The sequence below is a fragment of the Branchiostoma floridae genome, chromosome 11 (assembly GCF_000003815.2).
Source record: "Branchiostoma floridae strain S238N-H82 chromosome 11, Bfl_VNyyK, whole genome shotgun sequence".
Classification (NCBI taxonomy): domain Eukaryota; kingdom Metazoa; phylum Chordata; class Leptocardii; order Amphioxiformes; family Branchiostomatidae; genus Branchiostoma; species Branchiostoma floridae.
In genome coordinates, this window is record NC_049989.1 from 16,923,566 (window position 1) to 16,946,820 (window position 23,255).

At 40.8% G+C, this 23,255-nt stretch overlaps 2 long non-coding RNA genes across 5 annotated transcripts; one reads left to right on the top strand and one right to left on the bottom strand.

Moving 5' to 3' along the window:
* Positions 1-1,346: 1,346 nt before the first annotated feature.
* Positions 1,347-8,446, top strand: LOC118426104. 4 transcript variants are annotated; one of them, XR_004832370.1, is made up of 4 exons: positions 1,347-2,065; positions 2,890-3,016; positions 3,304-6,862; positions 6,977-8,446. It is a non-coding gene; the product is annotated as an uncharacterized LOC118426104 (long non-coding RNA). The 4 variants fall into 4 exon arrangements; XR_004832369.1 differs by having other exon boundaries at positions 3,304-3,390; positions 3,545-8,446; XR_004832368.1 differs by having other exon boundaries at positions 3,304-8,446.
* On the bottom strand, positions 7,492-17,943 carry LOC118426105. Its single transcript, XR_004832372.1, has 2 exons — positions 15,642-17,943; positions 7,492-15,207 (listed from the first exon to the last, which is right to left on the bottom strand). It is a non-coding gene; the product is annotated as an uncharacterized LOC118426105 (long non-coding RNA).
* Positions 17,944-23,255: the final 5,312 nt, after the last annotated feature.

The following is a 23,255-nucleotide window of genomic DNA, read 5'->3' on the forward strand; positions in this document are numbered from 1 at the left end:
TGATTTTGGGCCTCCTAGTGCTTGAACTTGATACTGTATCTATGTTGACCCTGTTTTAGTGTGGTTGGGGCATCCTCCCAATATCTGCTTGGTTTTAAAAACAGATTACGGTTGGGTGTAGAACCATCATCTGGCCTGGGCCACCTTCAATGTATCAGGTTACTTAGTGGCACTGACAGTTTGCCAGATGACGGGAGTGTACAAGATTATATATCTGTTGGTCAGGTATAATTGGAGTTTGCTTATTACTCTTTGTGGTGTTTCTAGAGCTGTATAGTACTGAGTTTTAAGTTCCGGTACAAGTTCCTTTACCCTGTTGGCAATCATGGTTGAACTTGAACTTAAACAGAAGAAGATGCAATTTTCTAATGTGGAGGAGAACTGTATAGAGTGTGGGCATAAGAGAAAGGTATGTGTATGATTTGTCCTGTGTTTCTTTTTGTTTCTTTGGTAATGCCATTTCCATACTGTATACAGGTAATTTGTTGTTTTGGGCTAGTCATATTCGCTTGGTTTTGGGGCCTGCTTAATCTATGGTACAGGCAGGGTTAAGTGGTGGAGGCTTAGCTTTGTTCTGTTTTAAATTCAGTATCGTTTGTTGCATTTTGTCGCGGCAAATATATGATGAAATTCCCCTTCTAAGCAACTGCTCATTGGTTTGCGGGGATGTTTGCTGGGTGTTTGCTTTGACTACAACAGCTTCTGAACTTTTCAAAGCTTCCATTGCCAGCAGCTTGCCATCTATAAATGGGATTGACAAGGACATTTTTCATAGTAAATTATGCTGTTAAATTTGGCTTAGATACTACAGGAGATTTAGGTTTGGGTTGGATGGATTGAATGAAAATATCATACCACCCTGGGGACTAACTGTTGCTGCTGCATGGGGGCTACCACTATTCATGTTGTCTAATGTCTATGGAACTACAGATAAAAGTATCATTGGTCAAATTATGCGAGTAACATTCCGATGTCAAGTGAATAACACCCCAGAAATAAATCTTTAATGAATATCATTGGAAGAACACAAACCAAGGAGACTTAGCAGCTGCATTAGGTCAGTACATTGAAATAGGAAGATATTAGTATATCATGTGACAGAGTAACTACATGTGCATGGGCCATCTGAGACAAAAAAAGGTAGCGTCTCAACAACTTCAAAGTACTGTGGTTGGTTACATACTTAAGAAATCCAAAATAAGTAATGTTCATCCCTGTCCAAACTTACGAATTCAGAAAATGGAATTTCAGAGTCAGACTTTTGCATGGTGCACAACCAACACAGTAAAAAGCTCATTTTTCCAACCACGTACCACAGACAAAAATACACAATAGGTCTACAGAAACCCAATACATTTCATGCAGGCCTGAGGTCTACGAACTCTTGTTTTTGCATGTGGTAAATTCAAATAAAGAAATAAAGAAATAAAGAGTTTACATATGGTTTTTGAAATATTTCTTGTTTAATTTGTGATATACCACAACTCAGTTGTAGAAACTGAAGACTTCGACTTCAGAGCTGGGTGTCCTGTTGGAGCAAATTATACAACATCCCATTCTATCTTCTTTGAATATTGTATATTCTACCAAAATGACTTAGAACCAGTGTCATTAACTTAAAAGATTTATCCAAAAACCATAAAATTCAACCTTATATACTTTATATGGTGCATTCTATCAAATTATTTTATAGTTTTGATTTTACTCGATCAATGTTACTTTACAAAGCGCGGGCCATAGAATATATACAAGCAATGTTAGACAGGCTTCCATGTATGGTTATATATAACATCACCTCCCTGGTCCCGACATCGATGCCAGAATAGTAACATAGGAGCAACTACAAGCACTTTCAACAACATTCCTCTTTTATCTTTTCAGAGCTCTTGTGGGAGCTAAACAAGTTTGTAGGCTTGGAAATGCTGAAAGTGCATGTGGAGGGTTTCGCAAAAATAAATCTTTATGCAGGGGCAGGTCGGGAAGCAGGTGGACACTGGAGGTCTTCACATGATCTTCTCTGGAAATCCGAGCACCGGAACGACAACAGTAGCCAAATCACTGACAGGTAATATCTACTTCTTTGAAATACATTTGTTCCAGTTGTTGCTACGACTTATAGCAAGATGTCATACTTAGCATCATCGCAGCCTGAGAGGCAACAAGAAATAGAGCTGACAGGGAGATCTGTATATCGGGGTGCCACGCTCCTCCCAGGAGCAAGCGGAGATAAATGAGAGCTATACCAGAAAACTAAACAGATTTAATCAATTATTCACTAGGCATGTAAACGGATTCCTGTAATAATGATATTAATAACAATGGATTTATAATTTAGTGTCATAATATCGAAATTTGACAAATCTATCGAAAGTAAACATTTCGTGGCTGTTTTGCCGTGCTATCTTCTGGTGGCATCTGTACAGCTGTGTACATTCTGTATGTGGATGATATTCGATTGCGTGGACCGCCAAAAGTGCAAAGCCCTTGTGGACAGTCAGACTGCCTTGCGGCCACCAACTACGGGACTGTGTGAGCGAGAACTTGCACGCTCTCCAGATATAACTTACCGCAGTATAGGGCTTTGTTAGGTTACCGGGATTCCCGCGGCTTTTCCTGCTGGTATCGGATTCCCGCGGCTCCCGCGCCTTTGTGAAGGTGGTTGGATTACATTCATAAAGCACATGATATTATGTGTTGTGCGAAGGAAAGTAGTATCCAGTATGCTACATTCTACATTTTGAGATATCTTTTTAGATGATGATATATAACGCCCCTTTTCGAAATTCAAACAAGGCTTACTTGATAAATAGATAACACATAACGATAGTTGCAGCAAAGATGCATTTTACCATATTGCAATAATGCAACGCCTTGCAACATGTAATATAGGGGAACATCATTCCGGGATGAGTAACGCAAGGTACCAAGCGTCTGAAGCGAGCTCGACTACCCAGTGCTGATGCTGACAGCAACGGCTACAGAGGCAATAGTTGATGAGATAACAAATGTGGCAATGGTATCTATTCTGCCAAAAACGTACACAATGTATTTAAATGTTGCAATTGTTTGCAACCTCCACATTTGAAACTTTTATCCTTATTGACATTTTGGTGACTAACCTACATGCAGTAACGGTGACCAGTGATTTTCTGTTGTTTTTTTTTCACACTGCTAATCCTGGAGTTTTGTTTCTCACTCACACCTGTAATATATTTTGGATGATCATGCTACCGCCAGATACTAACAAATGATGTTTAGTCTCATTGTCATACATGTACAATATACATCGACTTATCTTTACAGATCCGACATCCAAGTGGGAAGAGCTACCAGTAAGGAGCTGGGTTGGCAAGGGGCCAATGATGTAGTGAAGGCGATGATCTTCTGCAGGTAAATTGACAATCATTATATTGTACCACATATTCTTCAAGTCTTGCACATTCATTACACGTAATATGCATTCACATTTTTTGTTGAATAAATTATAGTTCTGCGTAAATATTACACAAATAGTTCAAAAATCCATTGTTTTAACTATCTACAGTACCATCAACAGGACATATCAAGTATGGGGATGGCTCATGGATAGGCTGGGGACCTATGCCTGGACTGCGGAGCACCTCACCATCAGGAATAGGGTAGTGGATATGTACCATGGTCAGACTGTTGATCAGTCATAAAAAACAGGTAGAGGCCTTCACACAAACTGATACCTGCCTGAGATGTGTGGTAGATTGCTTTCGAATGGGTGTCCAGATAAATCATGTCCGCTATGTCATACTTGATTCACTGGGGACCATCATGTCCTATTGGCAAGGAGTTGGAAGATGTGCGTGTGATGGGCAAGTTGGAAATGTTCGCATGTACGTGTTCCCACTTTTACTAAACACCAGATTTATCAATCCAGACATGGTCACTGGTTCACAACTGTGTGAGTACCAAGTAATACACTAGGAAATATGTACTGGGGCATTTGTTTGTGGATGAACGCAGACCCACGACTCCTAGGTATACTCTGCAAAATCGTGCAAGCTAACAGGGAAGAAATGGACACCACATGAAAAGTAGCCTCAGAAGATGGGAATTTAATCTGAGGACCTAGTGGACATGAGAAACGTTTGTTCCCGGGCACTCCGAAATATTCCCCATGATCTTGACGAGGTGACCCTTATCCAGTCGGCACGAATTAGGCATTGTAAGCACGTTGGCATTCTGTTGGTGCCTGCAAAGGAAGTTGTTTCTCCAGCAAATACAAATGCAAGAAAGCTGGAATACCATTGTCGACAAAGTGCCACCATAATAATCAGACAGATTTATGCGCACTGAATCAACTCCACTTGGATGTACCGACCATAACATGGTACATACAAATCGGAAAAGGAAATTTGCCAAGAAAAAAATCCACAATTATTATACAACGCCAATTTAAAAGGTTTAATCAAGATTATTTCACACAATATATAATAAACTCTATGTGACACAGTCTAGCGATGACAATGTAGATGAAGCTCCAGACAGCTTTTTGGTCCTCTTTACTACAGTGGTACCGCGATAGACCGGCATGCTCAAGTCCGTAAGACAGCCGGTAAGTCATAATCCGAACAGTGGGTGAATGACAATCTGCTAATTCTTATGGATGGAAGAGATCAAGCAAGGCACATGTCGCTGATCTGGCGTTACAGTTGAGAGTTATACGCGTGTAAGTAACGATGTAGTGGGATGAAATAGGAATAAATGAGCATAAAGGTGTACACAGTCTGATTGTTTTTAAAGCAGATTAGGTCAAAGCATATACGTCTACTACAGATCACAAAACACAGCTAGTCTTCAATGAGGGCACACTATCTGAAATAGCTGAGGGGCAAGGAGACAAAAATCAATGGCACACACTTGTAATAAGATGTTGCCTGCGTCATTATTATGTACCCTCTAAGTATGGTGTTTGTTTGATATTTTGTAAAGACTCCCTAGTGAAAAATCTTTTCCTGCTTCATCAAGTGGGAGGCACGTTTCGTCAGTACAGATGATAAAGGACTCATTAAGAATATTAAGGAAACATTGTCATTAAGAAAATATGTTCAAAGACTGTCTGCGGATGTTGTCCTGCGAAGACCTGGTGAATTAAGCGGGGTCATTTGCCCTTAATAAAGGTTTCATATTAAACGTATGTTTACACTGGAGTACAGCAGTAGGTATGAGTCATGAGCGCATAAGAACCTTAGACGTTAGTGACTTTGACAAACCTTGTGGTTAATTTAAGATGTTCAACTGGTTTACGAAGTTAGATGTACTTCAATCTACAGATTTGTATCCGTACTGAATCCGCTCAATGAGTTAGAAATGAGAAGCTGAAAAGCTGTGCCATACAGCATCGGCATGTTACGAAGAGGGTCGTTGGATAAACCACTCGCAGATCATTGAAGTGCAGTAAAGTGCACGTTCGAGAGCAGCAGAAAGCATTTGGTGGCAGTGAAGCATTTGAATAATCTACAGCGGATTATAATACAGAACTATTCGTCAAGAAGCTCGGCATGATCCGACTTGTTAGGCCGAGGATAGGTAGTCGGGGGCAAGTGAACAAGGGACCAACAGTATACAAGGGTATCTTTTGAAGATTTTAGGCGACTAAGTTTGGGCGTCAAATGTTTTGGAATGTTAGAGATGAGATCAGTCTGACTCGCCTTGCCACATCTTTTCAAAGAGCCTCCCAACTACATAACGCAATATTACTCGTGGGAGGGGACTTTAACCTGCCAAGTTGGGACTGGGCCACAACCACACTGAAGCCAGGCTCACCTCACCCCCGTCTTCATCGGGACTTCCTCAATCTGCTGTATGACGATGGCCTTGAACAATTGGTTAAACAGCCAACGAGGGAGGATAATATGTTAGATCTACTAATAACAAACTGCCCGGACATGATACCTCGATTAGAACTTGTACCGGGCCTCTCAAGATCATTGTATACCCTATTGCGAAATAAGTATCAAGGTTAGAAGTTAGAAACAGACACAACGCCAAATCCCGCTATACGCAAAAGCAGATTGGGATAGTCTGAGAAATGTAGCTACAGGCCTTACCAAGGACCTCCATACCAAGGCTGATACAAAAACAGAGGTACTATGGAACAAATTCAAAGGTCACAGTGCACAGGGAGGTCGTTGATCGGTAGAAGCTAGGTCGTAATCAAGGATGGAAGGAGTCGTTCATTATTGAACGACTATTTTACGACTCATGCAACGACTCAAACACGTCCGCAGGCTAAATCCATCATCCATGGGGAAAAATCAGGAAAGAGGTGTCTGTGTGCTTAAAGCACAGGACATATGATGCAACCACAAGGAAGGAAAGGTATTAACTTCAATTGACATGAGAAGTTGCCATTTTATTGCAAAAGCCAACATGTAATGTGTCAATCTAATTTCTTACATCGATACTTACATAATCAACTCATCATGTTTGTAGAAAAGCTGAAACATCAAACGCCAAATTATTTTAACTTTTACAACTGGTATATTAATTGTATTTCTCTTGAATTATACAACTGAGGTTCTTACTTGCATCAATTATATGACTTTATCCTGTCCTCCACCCAAATAACAGACGTACACAACTTATGTTAGGAAAGGCTTTAATCGCATATTCAGATAGTTTATGCAAATGAGGTCCTCATATGGAAAATTAGAAGAACAACGCTCCCCAAATATAATCTTGTTGATGACAGTAATTACACATTTAACATATCATTTCTGTAGAAGAATTGCACAAGCATCGGCTTCAACTGCAGCAAATGCCCGTCTGTCCATGCCAGATGGCACAGTTCTTGGGAAGGCCCGGGAACGGGAGAGGCGTGGAAGCATTGGTAAGCAAAATGGTGTTAATTTAGAACTTTCTTTGTAACACCACGTGCACTTTTATTACAATTTACAAACATTAATGTGATGTCCTAAATGATAACGATATACTTCTGTTTCAGTCTCTCTCACCCTCCTCGAAGTGACCCCAGCAGGGAGGGAACACCTTGCGTCCGGGGACAGTGAACAGGTAAAAGTACTACGACATTAGGAAAGACGGTACTCAGTTAATACTGATATTTGTACAGATACAGAAGGACAATCGTCAAACTAAATTGTGTGACTTAAGTTGACGGCATGACATTAGTCAACAACATTTTCGAAACACATTTACCGGTTCTTTAGTGTTTCCTGACCTCCCTCCTTCAGTGAACTTTATTGCTTTTAATAAATGACCATATGTAAGTACATGTGGATACAAAGCCACGGTCAATTACATTTGTTACAACAGTTGCAACATTTAACAGTGTCTCTTTTATTTTCAGGTACCCCGAGACATGACTGTCAACAACGCTATATACAACGTGCAGTTTTCCCCACTTGCGAGCACGTCTTCATAATTCTTTATCATCGTTTATTTTGGTTTCATTTTGTTACTATATTTTCTGTTGTGATCTGTAACTGAAAGATGGGCTTCTCAGTGAGTTTATTAATGTGAAGGGAGAAAAGAAACTGATTTCTTGAAATGTAATATTCTATATATGAACAATAAAAATGCAACTAGAAAGTTTTTATTACAGTTACAACTCTCTTTGTTCCGAGGACAGATTTGACAGATTTAGTCGTAAATTAGGAGGGTTTAAGTCGTAACTGTGAAATATGGTCGTAAATAGGTCTAAAAAATCCGATTTTCCGACTTAAAAAAGCCCGATGTACGACTCGCCAACACATTGTCCAAAATTTACGTCCAATACTCGACTGGTTTTAGACGCGTTGTCAAACACGACCTACGACCCATTCTTGCCCTCTATAACAAAGATCAACGACCTCCCTGTGCACTGTGGATTCACTCCTGACAGCAATTAAGACATATGTGCCGCATAAGTCAATAAAGGTTAAGTCCAGCCAGTCATCAACAGACGGAACAGGAAGTATCTTAAGATGAACTAAACTGGCTCACCAACACTAAAAGAAGAGGTTAAGGCCCTTCGCCGTACAATACAATACAAAGGCAGATAAGACGTAGCTATTGGAGCTACCTAAACTCAGTCTTTAAGGAAGAAACAACAACCCACCAGTCAGATAATAAAAGGTTTTGGTCTGGCCGATTCTTCTAAATCAAAACACTAGGAGATCCCTTACGGCCATCTGTCACATTCAAGATTGGGCCCTTCATAGCAAAGGTCTACCATAAGGAACTGGGGAATGCTAAAAGGAAACAAACCACGCACTACAAAATCTGTGTCATTCTCATCTCATGAAGCCCTATCTTTATCTAGACAAGGACTGCAGTCGTGATGATAAACATCACCAAGAAAAGACAAGAATTTTACAAAAAGGGACCACGATAACACCCTGTTTAAAAAGAATTACACAAAAATGGCAAGGGGCTAAAATAAAGGCCCCTGTCTTTGAAACAGCAAATCCGAGAAGAAAACCTAAAAGACAAGGGTCAGCCTGGTATGCATGGCAATGCATCAGAACATAACAAATCACGTTGTCTGTCGCGAGAATAAAAACCTGGAAGCAGCGAGGTGCGTCCGTCACCTAGGATGTCTGGCAGACGAATCTATGCATTACTATACTAACTACACCGGCATATTGTAGCGATGTATCTGTTTTTCAAAAACATAATGCAAAGACAGAGCTAAGCCAAAATTGCATGTTGTCCCAACGACATTCAAAACTGCACTGGCAAAATATTTCCTTTGTCTCGGCGACCAAAGCACTTTGTACATATCCGTCCGCGATTGTAACATTTGACGAGCCTCCAAGTCCATTTAGTTCAGATATGGATCATGTATCTAAAATTCAGGAACGTAAGTTAGTATAACCTAAGAGTCTCTATAGGTTAGAGCAACATTTATTGTTTTTGAAGTTATACTACTTTGTTATACTAGTTTATTGTTTTGGAAGGTACTACTTTTTGACGGCAGATGGATACAAACCTTACCCGAACGTGTAGGCGTAACTTCATTGATGTAATTTTCGACCATCACCAACCAGACATTGCGACATAATTTATCTCAACAGGTAATTGGTCCATTGGATATGCGAGGAAGTCTTCACCTGCAGCCTAATGAACTAGCCCGTTTGCACGTGAGCCTGTTGATGTACTGCCCTCCGTGATGCAAATCCATGCGCTAAAAAAAAGTACCTCGCCACAAATTGCCACAGCGTTTCAAACGGTTGAGATAAAATTGTTACTTATGATGTTCTTCTTTTAGTTAACTTTCTCCTCAACATCTTGACAAAAAGAATTTTTTTTGCGTTTCGGTAAAACCTTTGTTACATCTCGCTGCGGATGGATATTAAGACACTGTGGATGGTATAAAGCGAGTCGTCTCTGGAACTTGGCGCCAGTCCAGCTCGTAACCTCAGGGCGTAAGGTTGTGCGTAACGGCATTAGCATATATCGTTTTTGTGTGCTTCACAACTTCCTCGCCAAATGCTAAACTCTGCTTTAGCTTTTGTGACGTATAGCTGATAGCTGGCACGTTGCGTTAACGTTGTATCTTGAGAGGGGACGTTGTTTTTATTAGGGTCTTAGCTTGATTGAATCTCAGCTTTATTGGAACGTGCTCCATAAAGGCCGTCTTGTTAGGTGAGGGCTTAAGAGCAGCATGTGGGACGTGGGTGCTCGCCGTTTTATTATTTTTAAGGCTTTAGAGCAGCATGTGAGCGTTGACTCAATTTCGTGTTGTCGGTCGAGGTTGATACCGGGTAGATCACATCTGTGCTACGTGCCCAGTCTAGTCAGAAGTTTTCAGAATCTCCTCGCTGGCTGTTGTGCAACCCTCCAAACCTCGTCATACGCCCGTTATTGGTGTAGTTGTGATTTTGATGCAGGTTTGTCTGTGGGTGGCAGTCATGGGCTGCTTTCACCCTCCTCTACAGTACCGACTTTAATTTAGTCTCTTCGCTTTTATGTTTGCTTCGTGAACAGGAAGAATGATAAAAGTTGTGTGTCTGGGGTGCATGTTGGACTAAGCCCCTGTGTATGATGGGTCCCCCTCACCGGAAGCTCTTTTCTTCCGTAGAATTTCAAGCGTTGGCAAGTTTGGGTTCTGCTCTGCTTCTTTCCTGCCCCACTCGGAAACTTTCCCTTGGCGATTATCCTGTTTTGTCAGTGATTCTGTTTCCGCCGCTCCTCCCTCCAACCGTGTTTGCACGCTCCAATTTGACCCCCTTGGTGTATTTTTCCTGCCCCGAAAAACTGAAGACTTATCAGGCTTTGCCCGCCCAGGAATTTTTTACTCCACTCTATTCCGTATAATCCTATATTATTATATTGATCCATTATTTTTAACATTATGACAGGGATGTTCACCCTCTAATGACAACTGTGTCTCTCGGCATTGTAGCATTGTTGTTACGAGTAATAAAAAAAGATACAAATTCTGACAATACTTTTAACATAGCTTGCGTTTATAATTTACCACACACTTACCAATATCCTGTACCTAATAGATAAACCACAGAATCGTTTGGGGCACATGCCATGTATAGCTTTTGGCCGTGATTTATGACTAACGAAATTTTATTTACCTAATGGCTCCTCTGTTTTGACCCAGTTTCCTGAATAACTACGTTGTGTTCCTGGTAGCATCCGTCTTTTTGTGTGTGGTTATTAAGTTTGTCCAAACGCTAAACTTGGCGTTTCTCTTTTTTGCTGTACCTGGTGATTTCATTTTCTCAAAGCTCATATTATGTTAAGCTCGATTCAATTGTTGTTGATGTGGACATTATCGTGACCTGGGTGGTATCAAAATAGAAATCCTCCGGTCACTGTGGTTGTCGTTGGCCTTGAATACCTCTGCATTGCGGTAAGGAACGAGTTTTCCACGGGCCTGAAGTATCGGGGTATGTTCTTGCACTACGAATCCGTTGGTCTTTAGAGCTTCTCCAAAAATTCCTCCAAGCACCCAGAAGGAGTGTTGTTAGTAATTGTCAAGTATCACAAGCATGGGAGGATTTGGTCGAGCCTGGAAAATCGATCAACAGCTACATGTGGAACAGCCATATGCATGTTGAGCTGTCTGGAAAAAGTCACAGAAAACTTGTCCAGTATGCTCGTCCTTATCCCATGTCAGTGCCCGAACAAACACGCCTGCATTCATGGTGTATCTCTTGAAACACTGATTCTCTAGGTGTTTGGGAATCTTTCTTGTAATTATCTTTATCAGTCGATTCCATAAACCTTCTTAATATTTCATTACCAGCCTCATCACCTTCCCCATGCAATCCTGCATTGTGTGAGACAGCAATTGCGTGAGCACCATTTGGCTTCTGTACCAGTTCTGATTTTGCCTGCTCAATAACTTCATGCATATTATTAATAGTTAGGCAAAACAAACAAAAAATTGAAATCAATAGCTTACCCATTGCAAGTGTAATTTTCATACAGACCATGTCAATGCCTGCCTTCTGGTGTAGCTCTCCGCACATAGTGCAATGCTGAAACAGAGACATGGCATACTTGAGTGAAGGAAACCAGACATTCTATAAGAGGTAAGGAAAATCCTGCTTTATGTCTGTCTGTTGCTGCTTCCTTCAGCCCTCGTTGAAGATGACTTCATGGTTCCGGTTCACAGCGACAGACGTGCACATCAACGACATGTGGCCGTCCTGTCAAATGATAGAAATATATTTCAATGACAATGACAAGATTTGGAAATAAATCTAGTGTTGAACACTTTGCTTTAAAATATGCAGGCTATTAGAAGTATTGTTTTAAAGTCCATACTTGACATTATTATGCTCTCTATTATATCTGGTACATTTTATTTACATGTAAGGGCTTCTTTATACCATGTACCACCACCATGTCATCTAACGAAAAGCAACCGATGTGAACTGGCTGATTGCTGACTACCATTGGGCCAGGGCTCCCAGCGTCTAACGTCAGTTTTCTCCAAATTCATTTTCTTGACAAATGAATCAAGAAATACAACTTGACGAGGTTGACACGAGAGGAACAGACAACAGTGATAACACCACAAGTCCATCAATGTCCCTTTGCATCGTGGAAGTAGCAGTACTAGGTCTGGAAATTGGCTTTTTTTTCGTTTACAAATATTATATGGTACACCGATATCTACAATGTTTGGAGCACTTACAACCGTGCCAGGCAGGACGTTCCACTCAGGGATGATACGCAGAAAAAAATGAGTTTTTATATATGTCGGTACGGGCGAAGATTGGCTGGTATTTGTGGTCGTGGTTTCCCCGCATGCGCCCTTGGGCTGGCTTGAGTATGCCATTAGTTTCTATATTAATATTATATTTTAAAAAAAGTGAGGCGGGCGTTCCTCCTCCTTTCGGAGAGAGGACGCCACTTCAGGTCTGTGAGCATTTGTGTTACGCTACTAGTCTGCCGGAAGTCATTAATTGTCACTCGGGCGGCCCTGCGCTGGACGGCCTCCACCCTTTATCCGTTAGTTGGTGTACGGTTACCAGACGATGGCACTATATTCCAAGTGAGGCCGTACCAGCGCTTTGTAACAAGTTGCCTTGACCCTTGATGGACAATGGGTCAAGTTGAGTCCAACCACGTCTCAGTGCCAACAACAATGTCTGGTTGCACAGCTTCGCAAAGTTTGTGCAGTTCAGGTACCTTGTTGCTGATAGATTGAAAATTGATCACGCAGGTCCTGACTGGTTTGGTATGTGTGCTGTCGCGAGGGGGTGGGCTAACAGCTATAGGTGAGCCGATAGATCTTGCTGGACTAGAACAAGTGCTGGCGTCAGAGGAACAGAAACAACCGGATGTTTCAGATACTGTAGTGTTGAAGAGGCTGGAGCTTAAGTTAGGTCGGCCGCAGGAGCAGCAAATCCAGGACACATTAGGGTTATTGATGGAACTATAGACCGGTGTTGACATACCCACTCAGTCATTATGGTACCAGACATCACATGAGTCGCAACAGATGGCATGCCGGCCGTCCACCTTTTCCCACCTGACGGCTCGATGACATACGCCGCAGGGGGTACTTCGGTGCCCTTGGTCCCGTATTTATCTCTTACCAGGAGGATAATCAGAGTTAGGCTGAAAAGTGTGAATTTAGGTCTGCAGTGGGGTGCCAGTTTACAATAATTAGAGTTAATAAAGATAGACTAATGTTAACTTCAGGGAGTGATTGGCATATTGTCCAGCAGTGGAGTTAGCGGGAATGAACTGTTAAAGGATTTACAATTATCGCGAAACAGTGAGCTGTTAGTAGAATGATGCCAAGAATCACAAATGTACACGTAGCAAAACACGTGGTCATAATGCTCGACCTGCAGGGGTTCTCTGTTAGCAGGAGGAATGCCACGCTGGTGAGGGGCAGATTACATGGTAAATATGAAATATAAAATTAAAAGAACAGTACTATTGAATGTAAAATTGGAACGGTCTTAGCGTATATCACATTAATCAAACACTTACTACTGTAACTATTACAACTTGTAAAGGTGCAAAAAAAGCAGTTTACTTAATTTTTGTTCTCTTTTCACTGTATAGCAGGTAAATGTTTTGCAATACTAAGAACAAATATGCATAATTTTTGTTTACCTAATGTGCTTGTATATTGCAAGTTTTGCAAAATGGTAATGACATTTAGCAGGTTTCTTATCATTCCTTGTTAGAATAACATAACCAAAGAAACAATAGCTAAAGTATGCAAATGTGACTTGCCTGCGTGATCATATACATAACATATACATATGCATTGAGAATATTAGGACCACAGGAAATATTCACTCATTGAATATATAGGTGAATCTGGTCCCTATTAACATCCTGGGGATACGCGTATACTCGAGCCTCAGTAGTATAATATGAAATCTTATGGACAAAAACGTCTCAAACTGGCCATTAGTATTGTGCATGGTTCCGTCTGGTCGTCCACTGATAGGGTCCGAGATAGGACTAGGAGAACTTTTCCGCCTGCCATTTATTTCCCGTTGTCTTCTGAAAATGCACCACTGACCCCTTCGAATTCCTCGCCTCAAGCCACCTTTTCTTGCAGTACAAGACAGTGCGGCCGCTCTCGTACATCTCCTCTTTTGTCTTCTGACGTGGCAAACTTAATTTGTCCAGACCCACCCGCCTCTCACACAGTTTCGCCCGTCAGGGGGGGTACTTCAGAGGAACCGGTAGTTGTCGAGATAGAAGAGTTCCGGCATCTAGTCGACAGGCTTAGTCAGATAGGCGTTTGTGCCAGACGGGGTGCTAGGTCCTGATAGCTGAAAAAATTATGGTGCAGTCTAGTCTATGAATTCAGGCGATATGATAATGATGATATAGTCTCACCTTGGTTGCAAGATTTTTTCGAACCAGTGAAGTCAAAATGAGAATACACATCACCTGCCAAACATTCTTTTTATTCGCTTCTCAGTGTTCCATATACACCAGGCAATCACATTAGTAACAGCATGTTGTTGTATCAGATTGTCTTAAAATGATTAAAAACAAAGCATTTATGAATGTCAAGAAAACGATATTAAATTTGATAACAATGAGATATTTCCAACTTACAGGCGATCCGGGTGGCATTAATCACACTTATTCAGTTTTACAAGGGTTAATTAACTGGTAGAATTATTCAATACAAGTAAACATACCTGGAAAAACGGTTGAACAATTAAAAAAAACACTAACTCACTGGGATCGTAACTACTAGTAAACCGTGTTTACATAGTATCTAAAAGGACAAACAAATGTTGACATAAATTACTCAAATTGGTTGTTGCAAACGACTATTCTGCGGCTACAAACTTGAGTTTGAAAACTGCTACACTAAAGTAATTAAACAAAATCTACTCCTAATTGCCTGTCGCCCTACTTGCTATCTAACTCCAGCCTCAGCTCGCTGATGTCAGTTGCTGATGCTCTGCCGTTCTGATACCTTTTGCTGATCGCCCACTCCGGGGTCTCCTCCGGTACTTTTCTGTCCGAAAGCTCACCAGACGCGATTCGAGGCGAGCCCCGAAGTGGCACGACAGCGTCCAGCGACTCCTTGATTTTGGTCATCTTTCCTGACTACCAGGCCAGCTTTCTCACCTTGAAGGTTTTCGGTCCCTCCACTTCACTGTCTGAAGACTCCGACGACATGAAGTCTTTGTGGAGTGTCTCCTCTGCCCGCCTCCTAGACTTATCTGACCAGTTGTCCCGTGCCAGGTCGTACGCCTTTCGTCGTCTCGCCAGTTTCTAAAATGATATGAGCCTGATGTCAAACATTTCTCCATGGTGAAATATGTGCTAGACAGTCAGCTATCAATTGTTTACGTCACTTAGTTTGCAATACGATGGCTAAAATGTGCTTTTTGGTGCAAGAATAATTTTTAAAAAATGTAATGCATGCAAATTGGTATGTATGCCTGTGGTATGGAGTGAAATATTATTAAACAATGCAATAGATGGTAACCGTGCTTGAAGAGAGAATCTCCTGTATCTTATAAGTATTTTTCCTCGTTATAAAGAAATTCCGGCTTTCAGTAACATTGTGGCGTTATTTTCCTGGAGCAACCCATAGCATTGAAGAGTTCATGAGAACAAAACAAAACTTCAGAATCACCATTTTATATGTTAACTTTCAATCCTACAGGTATTGCGCTTTGATATTACATGTATATAAGACTAACCTGTTGCTGCCTCCCGTTTCTTTTGACCGAGTGTCGGTGCTCCGCATACTTTCCCTTCTGGGCCCGCACCTGGCCATCCCTCTTGGATCTACTGTACCTCTTGGCAGCATCTAGAATGAAGGAAAATGACTTAAAACTTGCAGGCAAATCGGTTTCTACTACTGGATAAGAGTTTAATTCCGGACATGAATTTACAAAGAGGGCCAATACTGCTATTACTGTAATGGTTAATCTCTGATACTGATGACTTTTTAAAGATGTCAAGAAATCATGAGTTTCTTTCGATCAATTACGGCTTGAATAGTACAGGTATTTACTGGACCATCCCTTACGTCCGAAAATGACAGTATCCTGAGTATTTCGAATTGAAGAGCAGGCCAAACTGGAGTGGATACTCCTACCGGACTGAACAACTCTACTCTACTCAACTCTACTCCTGAGATGTCGTTGGGAAAACCGGTTTAACCTGAGTCAATAAGACTTAGTCTACATATGCGAAGGTGTTTGAATAGTTCATATAGTTTCTAGTGCTACGCAATAGAAACTAAGATTATTTTGTAAAAGTATCGTTGACACCGTGACGTTTCTGCCGTAGAGGTTTAAGATCCAGTGCTATTTGCACAATACATGCAATTTAGTGCTTCAATCCTGCTGCAGCATTACATAGTTGCATCTTGCACTGACGAAAGGGAGCCATATAAAACATAGTGAACATGTTAAACGGTACATGTGGTACTAATATCATGTCATGACAATGACATGGTAAGAGAAACGGTTTAATTGTTTTAAACAAATAAATGTTGCCTTACCATTCAGTAAGCCGAAAGCCCTGAAAGTCGCCTTTTTTTCATCAGTCGGTACACCTTGCGCGAGGCATCCTGTAAAACATTTTAAACAAATTTTTATTTTTATTTTTTAAAAACTTTATCCAGATGAAAAAAAAAATGCAATACAAGAAAAATTGAACAAGAACATACAAGTGCACATACACTGAGAGGTGAGTACTTGTGGTAGTGATATTACAGAAACAGGTTTAAGGGTTCCCGATTTTTGTTATGTTTACTTATTTTGTTTTTAGCTGTTGCAATATTTTTTTTCCATTTTATGTTCATATTTAACGAAGGCAATAAACATGTGGATGGATATATTCGATGTCTCCCGGTTTTATAGATATATATCTTGCCCAATAGAATTATAACATTAGCAATTACTGGTGTTTCACTTGATAAATCCCCCAGTAATACATTCAATGGGTTGTTGATATCTAGGTAGTGTCCTGTTATGCAATTATACCAAATTTTAACCTTTGGTGAGCAGACCTGACTTGCCTCTTGAAAATGATGTGTTATTGCACAAATGGTGAGCAGCAGATCAGTACTTTGTCAATGTCATGTGGTAGAAATGACTTTTTATGTGGTAGAAATGAGTAAACCCACGCTGGTGAGAAACCCCACATGTGTGAAGAGTGCACAGGAAAAAAAATAAACGTTGGAACATAGCAATCACACGGAGTAGTGCAGTGGGAGGACTGCAAAGAAAAAATATCGAAATGTATATGTAACTTTCTAATGTGCAGAAATGAGTGAACTTAACTGGTGAGAAGTCTGCAAGTGTGAAGAGTGCACACAGAATATAAAGTTGAACAAGTTTTTTTTTATTGCAGTCGGTCAAGCTTATATATATAAGTAAACACACTTTGAATATTGAAATGTTTGAAGCTTTGTGGTAGGCAGACACGAGTGATCTCACAGGTGTGAAGTATCTAACCAAAAATTTAAAATGTGTTTTGGATTTTTATTGGATATACGAGAAAGAAATCACGCTGGTGAGAAAGGGGAAAAAGTAAGAAGTGCACACAAAATATTTGAACATTATAGACAGTGTGTGTGACTTTGTACTAGATCAAGTCACGCCGGTGATCTATGTTTGGGCATCAATTGATAATCGGTTCTTATGATGACTGATCTCCCAAAGTGTCCCGGAACTAAAGCGGAGATTAGCTGTAGGCTGTTCTGACTTTGTGGGTATTAAAGACATCTGACCTATCCCAAATGTACTCTATTCCAGTATAGAATGCCATTTAAAGTGAAAATATCTACACATTGTCAATGATATATGATGAATAAAAAATGAATTCTCAAGGAACAGCAACCTAAATTACAATTCTACATTAGACGCACGTGTAAAGGGAATACTAGGCACTACTACATGAATTACAATTCTACATTTATTTAGCTAAAGGCACACATGTAGATGAAATACTATCTACTGATTCTCAATAAACAGAAAAATAAATACAATTCAGCTATAGGCACACATGTATAAGAAAAATATCTTTAACTGATACATATATTTTCTTTGCTACTGTTGTACGGCAGCCTGAAGAATGGTGCCCTGTGCCTGTCCGTTTGTCGTAGGTTTGCCGAAAAATACGAAACCCTCAGCTTCCCCTGGCTACTTAATGTTCGTCATCTCAAACGGTCTGGCATCAGTCGCCACCACCACGCTTTTACCGCGGAAGTGGCTGATCACGCGCTTCTGTGGGCAGAAAAAAATCATGTTGTAAACATACTATAAACGTTTGAGACAAAAAGTTGCGTTGCATTGTCTTATCGACAACGTTAACACAGAACCACCATGATGGTTTTAAAAGAAAGTTTCTTTAGAAAGAAAGCTTATCTGTACAGTCATCTAAAAACATACTGTGCTTCATTATAATTAAAATTTCTGGCGGGATTATTGATTGTAAACTGTGCTACAGGAATTCACATACAAGTAACCAATGCCATTATATTATTATGCAAAAAGACAGTGCTCACGTCGGGCATACGCTCCCGGTCAAAGTGAACATTGACGTGGTAGCTTCGGCCGTCACTCCGTACCCCGCAGAAGATCTTGTCCAACACGTCCTAGCTGGCTGAGGGGGAGGGGGGTGAGATCGATGCTCGTGTACTGCCCAGCCTGTTTCTCTCAGCTTCCGTCCTTTCTTCAGAGCCCGGTCACGGTCATGGAAGTTTAACAGTCTGACTAGTAGAGGCGGGTTCGGTCTCGTCTTGGTTGGCTGCGACAGGCGAATTTTAAAATTGTGTCCCGAATTTTAACGTGTGAATTAATGTTCTAATTACAAAGTTTGTTTATGCTCAGCTTACTTGCATCCATTCATGAGATTTTATGGAGGGGAGCTTAGAGAAGAAATGCTTCGGTCTCCACACGTACCCGTGTGGCACCCGGAGCTGAAGGCGTCGTTGGTCGGCTGTCTTGATCTGAGGCCTCCCTTGGATTCATGCCGGGTTGGAGACGTTCACCTTCTAATTAACCCCCCACCGAATTCCTTTCCTCTTGGTTAGCGGAAGCAGCATTCTCCTGTGGCGCCCCATTCTGTGGTGCCCCTTCCTGGTGTAGGTGAACCGGCCCAGGGACTGCTCTGACTGTAGGGTCATTGATGCATCAACGTGCCCGTTGACCCAAGCATGGTCTTTCGTCACAACAATTAAAAAAAAAAAGCTTTTAGATGGTTAGCTTCCTCTTCCACAGAATTTCGTTCTCCTTTATCCATTCTAACAAGGCCGTCTCTACATCGGCATTGAGGGGAAAAGCTTGTCTTCTTCGCTCTTGGTTTCTTGGGTCCTGACACTGAATTGGTGATGAGTGACCGCGGTCTGTCACGACTGGAGCTTTTTCTGGGGCAGTGTCTCCCAAGCTATCCATAAAAGTTATCACGCTGGGTTCAATCAATCAATAAATCAATGACCTTTATTTATACTAGAAGAAGCCCTGTCGGCCTTTAGCCGGTCTTCCCAGAGGTCCACTGGAGGGGAGGGATCACGGGAAAAATGAATAGATTAATCAATTAATTAATTAATTGGTTCATACAAAATAACTATTTACACTAAATACTTTACAATCATAATATCAAACTCTTAGTGGTGGTCCGGTCCGTAAGTCAGAGCTAGTTTCTGCTGGGTGGTCCACCATTTGGTCACCTGCACAACGGACCTGGGTGACGTGTTTGTAAAGCCATTACTACTTCTGGAATTGACATCGACCGCTTAAGACGGGGGATGATGGGGGTGTAAGTGTAGACGGACGTGGAGACTTTGGGTTCCTTGCACTTTTGACAGCAAACCAACCTTTCATTCTCGGAGGTGTAAAGTACGAATTTGTTCTTTCACGTTCCCACCTTTTCAATCGGTGTCAGTAGCGAACTGATCACCGCTTATGCTTCCGCAATGGAGCGGGGAAGGATGTTGGGATTGTGGAGAATGTGGTCTGTCAGTGGCCTTGACAACACAGTCATGAGGGTGCAGGAAACAAAAAACTGAAGTAGAAACGAACATGTCTGTTTAGAATGTAAGATGAGAAACAAGGAATGACGAAAAAAGCCGTTGTTCATTAGTGGCAAACCGTAAAACAGGTATATCAAAGCGCAGACGGAAAAAAAGAACTTTACGACATCAATGTAACGGAACCAGTAAAATTGAACATGTACTGACGTCACTAAAATGAAAGAAACTTAACCCCCTAGGTGTGAGCCTCTAGATGCTTCATCAGTTTTTCTTTCGTAGCAATCCTCTTGCCGCACGCCCCAAACATATGTATCTCCTGGTTGGCTACGCCCGTGTACAGTCAACAGATGACCGAAGTCTGAAGGATGCTGTGCACACTTTACATTTGTAAGGTGTATGTCCTCAAGTGTTCATTCGAGACACACAGCATTGCAAACACCTTTCCACACCATCCACAGCCGTACGGTTTCTCCGGTGTACTGGATCTTCATATGCACTTGGAGACTGTCTCTCCTGCAGAATCCCTTCACAATGCATTCCTCACAATTAACTCTGTCGTCTGCCCATTAGGGTCACTTCTTGACACATTTATTCGGTTGTTCAAAATAGTACTGACTATACTTTCTGATTTTAGTTGGCCATAATGCTTACACAAAATCTTTTGAACAGGCTGTTTTTACAAACTGGGTCGATCTTAGTGCTGTGTTAGCTCTACTACCTTTTTGTCCACAATGGCATTTTGTCCGCAATGCCTATCTGTTCCACTGAGTAAATGAATTGGGTCATGATAATTTAACCAGTTGGATACCTTTCTAAAGAAGTCATTTCTTTCCTTGGTTCTATTCGGGTCATATAAGTTCACGAGACAAAGCTATACACCCTCAATAGTACGGTTTTAGAGGAGTGTTTTGCCATTACAATCTACGAAAGTAAAATGTAGGGCAAAATCAAGTGTGAGTTTAATCAGATCCGAAGCTCTGAAAGCTTGGACCTTATCATTTTAGTAAGAACTTCTCTGATGTCATTGGTGAAATGTGCTTCCTGGAGAAATATTACGTCAGTTTTTGCCTTCTTACATATGAAAATATTAAACCCCTTTTGTTTGACTCCTCTTTCTCGAGGAGTCCTCGAAATATAAGTTACACAAGCTCATATTAATGGTACACAATTACTTTTATGATGTTAACAAACAGCGTATCACGATTTGCTATTCACATTCTACCATTGGACAAGAGCATTGACGCGTAACGCAGTCCTCTGTGGCTGGTATCGATATCATAATGAACTCAGTTTGTATTGGCTTTGCACAATTTATAATCCAGAGACCTATATGGTTCAAATATACGGTCCAGTTGGTTGTGAAATTGTCATACCGTAAGTTCTAGCCTCAGCTGTAGACGCCTGATCCAAAATACACAAATATATAAAAAAAAAAAAACACTATACAACGAAACACTTATATCACACTATGCAAAATTAAGGCCAGCATAATGTAGTCCAAGTATTTGGTTTCTTAGTCTTAAAAGTTTACCGTACTCAATCCACGGTGAATCTTCTTTTTGCGTACTTTCTTTATCATTGATCTCTTAGTCATAGTCTATAAAGTGACATCTAAACAAAATGTATCAACTCCATGTCGAAACACATCATTTTTTTATTGTGAGAAGTTAGAACAAAATGATGTGACACTTAGGTCTTTAGTACCATTCAGAAAACTCGTTTGAAATATTTTCAAAAAAGCTGCAATAGTGTATAAAAACTACGGCCTATGCTATGCCCAAAGAACTAGATATAGAAGAAAAAGGAACCGGTTGTGGTACGAAGAAATCTTTTCTGGAGTTGCAGTAGGGGCTGCAGTGTAGTTTTGAATGTGCATCGATACCCATCCAATTTTCCGTAGGTCAAATATGGGAATATCAAGTTACTAGTATTATACATTGTTGTAATGTTTTTTTTAGTAAGAAGATGTTTAATTTTTCCAACAATACCGATGGTTTTGATTGTGTTTTTATACTAGTAGTTTATTTACCTTTATACTATTATAATAAGTTTATTGCAAATTCTTGCCCGAGGGCTAATTTCTAAGTGACGAAAATGACAGACAAATAAAGGTAAACAAAAAAAACGGTATAGTAAGCGACTATTCTCGTCTGAAGATGTAACTTATTGGGTTTGACGTCGTTTTCTGAGACAGTGGAAGCCGAAAGAGCCCATTATTTCTGTAATGAGAGGGTTTTGCGACATTAATAGGAAAGTACTCTTCTTTTTGTCTGTAAACGTGGAGATGTATTAGCATTAACGGATAGTTTGCTTCAAACCAGGTTCCCTGTGGCTGTGCGGTGCCGGCGGCCGCCGGGACCGGCACATGTCGAGCCGCCACCGAGACTGCTGTCAGAGTTGGCCGGCTTGCGCTACCTTGTGCAGCTGGCACAGCTGCAGAGGATACTGTGGCAGCGGCGGATGTAGAAGAAGCCATGGTCTGTCCTGTAACCCACACATATTATAGACAAAAAATTATTAGACAACTCAAGCATGTGCACATGTGGCGTCGAATTTACCAACAAACGAACACCCGAGAAATGCCTTAAAAATCGCAAAATTCGACTAAAATTCCACCAAAACCACCTCATGTAAGTAGCGTAAGCGAGGGAATGGCGCCAGGGTTTCTCGGTGTCTGAGACATCGTAGTAGTACCAGGCGGTTGCGTGTAGGAAAACTCTCTGCCGCTCTGGAAAAGAAAGCAAGACGGGGAAAAAAGGAACGAGTCGGGACTTGCATCCGAGGCGTCCGCTCTTGGGGTTCCGTCTTCGTAAGTGAGGGTATGATATAGATTGGTCACATGTCTTGACTTCTCGCAAAATGAAATCTCGCGAGAATTCAACCCATTATGACGTCATTGGGAATCTGGATATGTATTAGCATTAACGGATAGTTTGCTTAAAACCAGGTGATAACATTTTTTTTTAGTTCTCCATTAAATAGTTCTACTAGAGTTTCAAAATATTAGAAATAGTAGAGTAAGTTATCAATATTTATTCAGGTCAATGAAAGTAATTTCACCACACTAAACAAGTTGATAAGTTGATCAGACACTGCTGATACGCATGTCTAAAAAAACAAAATAATTGCACTACACTCAACATCTTTAAGTTGATAAGTACAGTGTTGATACACATGGAAAAAACTCACTACACTCAACATCTTTGAGTTGATAAGTACAATGTCAATACACATGGAAAAAAATTAATACACTCAACATCTTTGAGTTGATAAGTTAACAATATTGATACACAAGTAAAATAAAACCCAGCAATTTAACCACACTCAA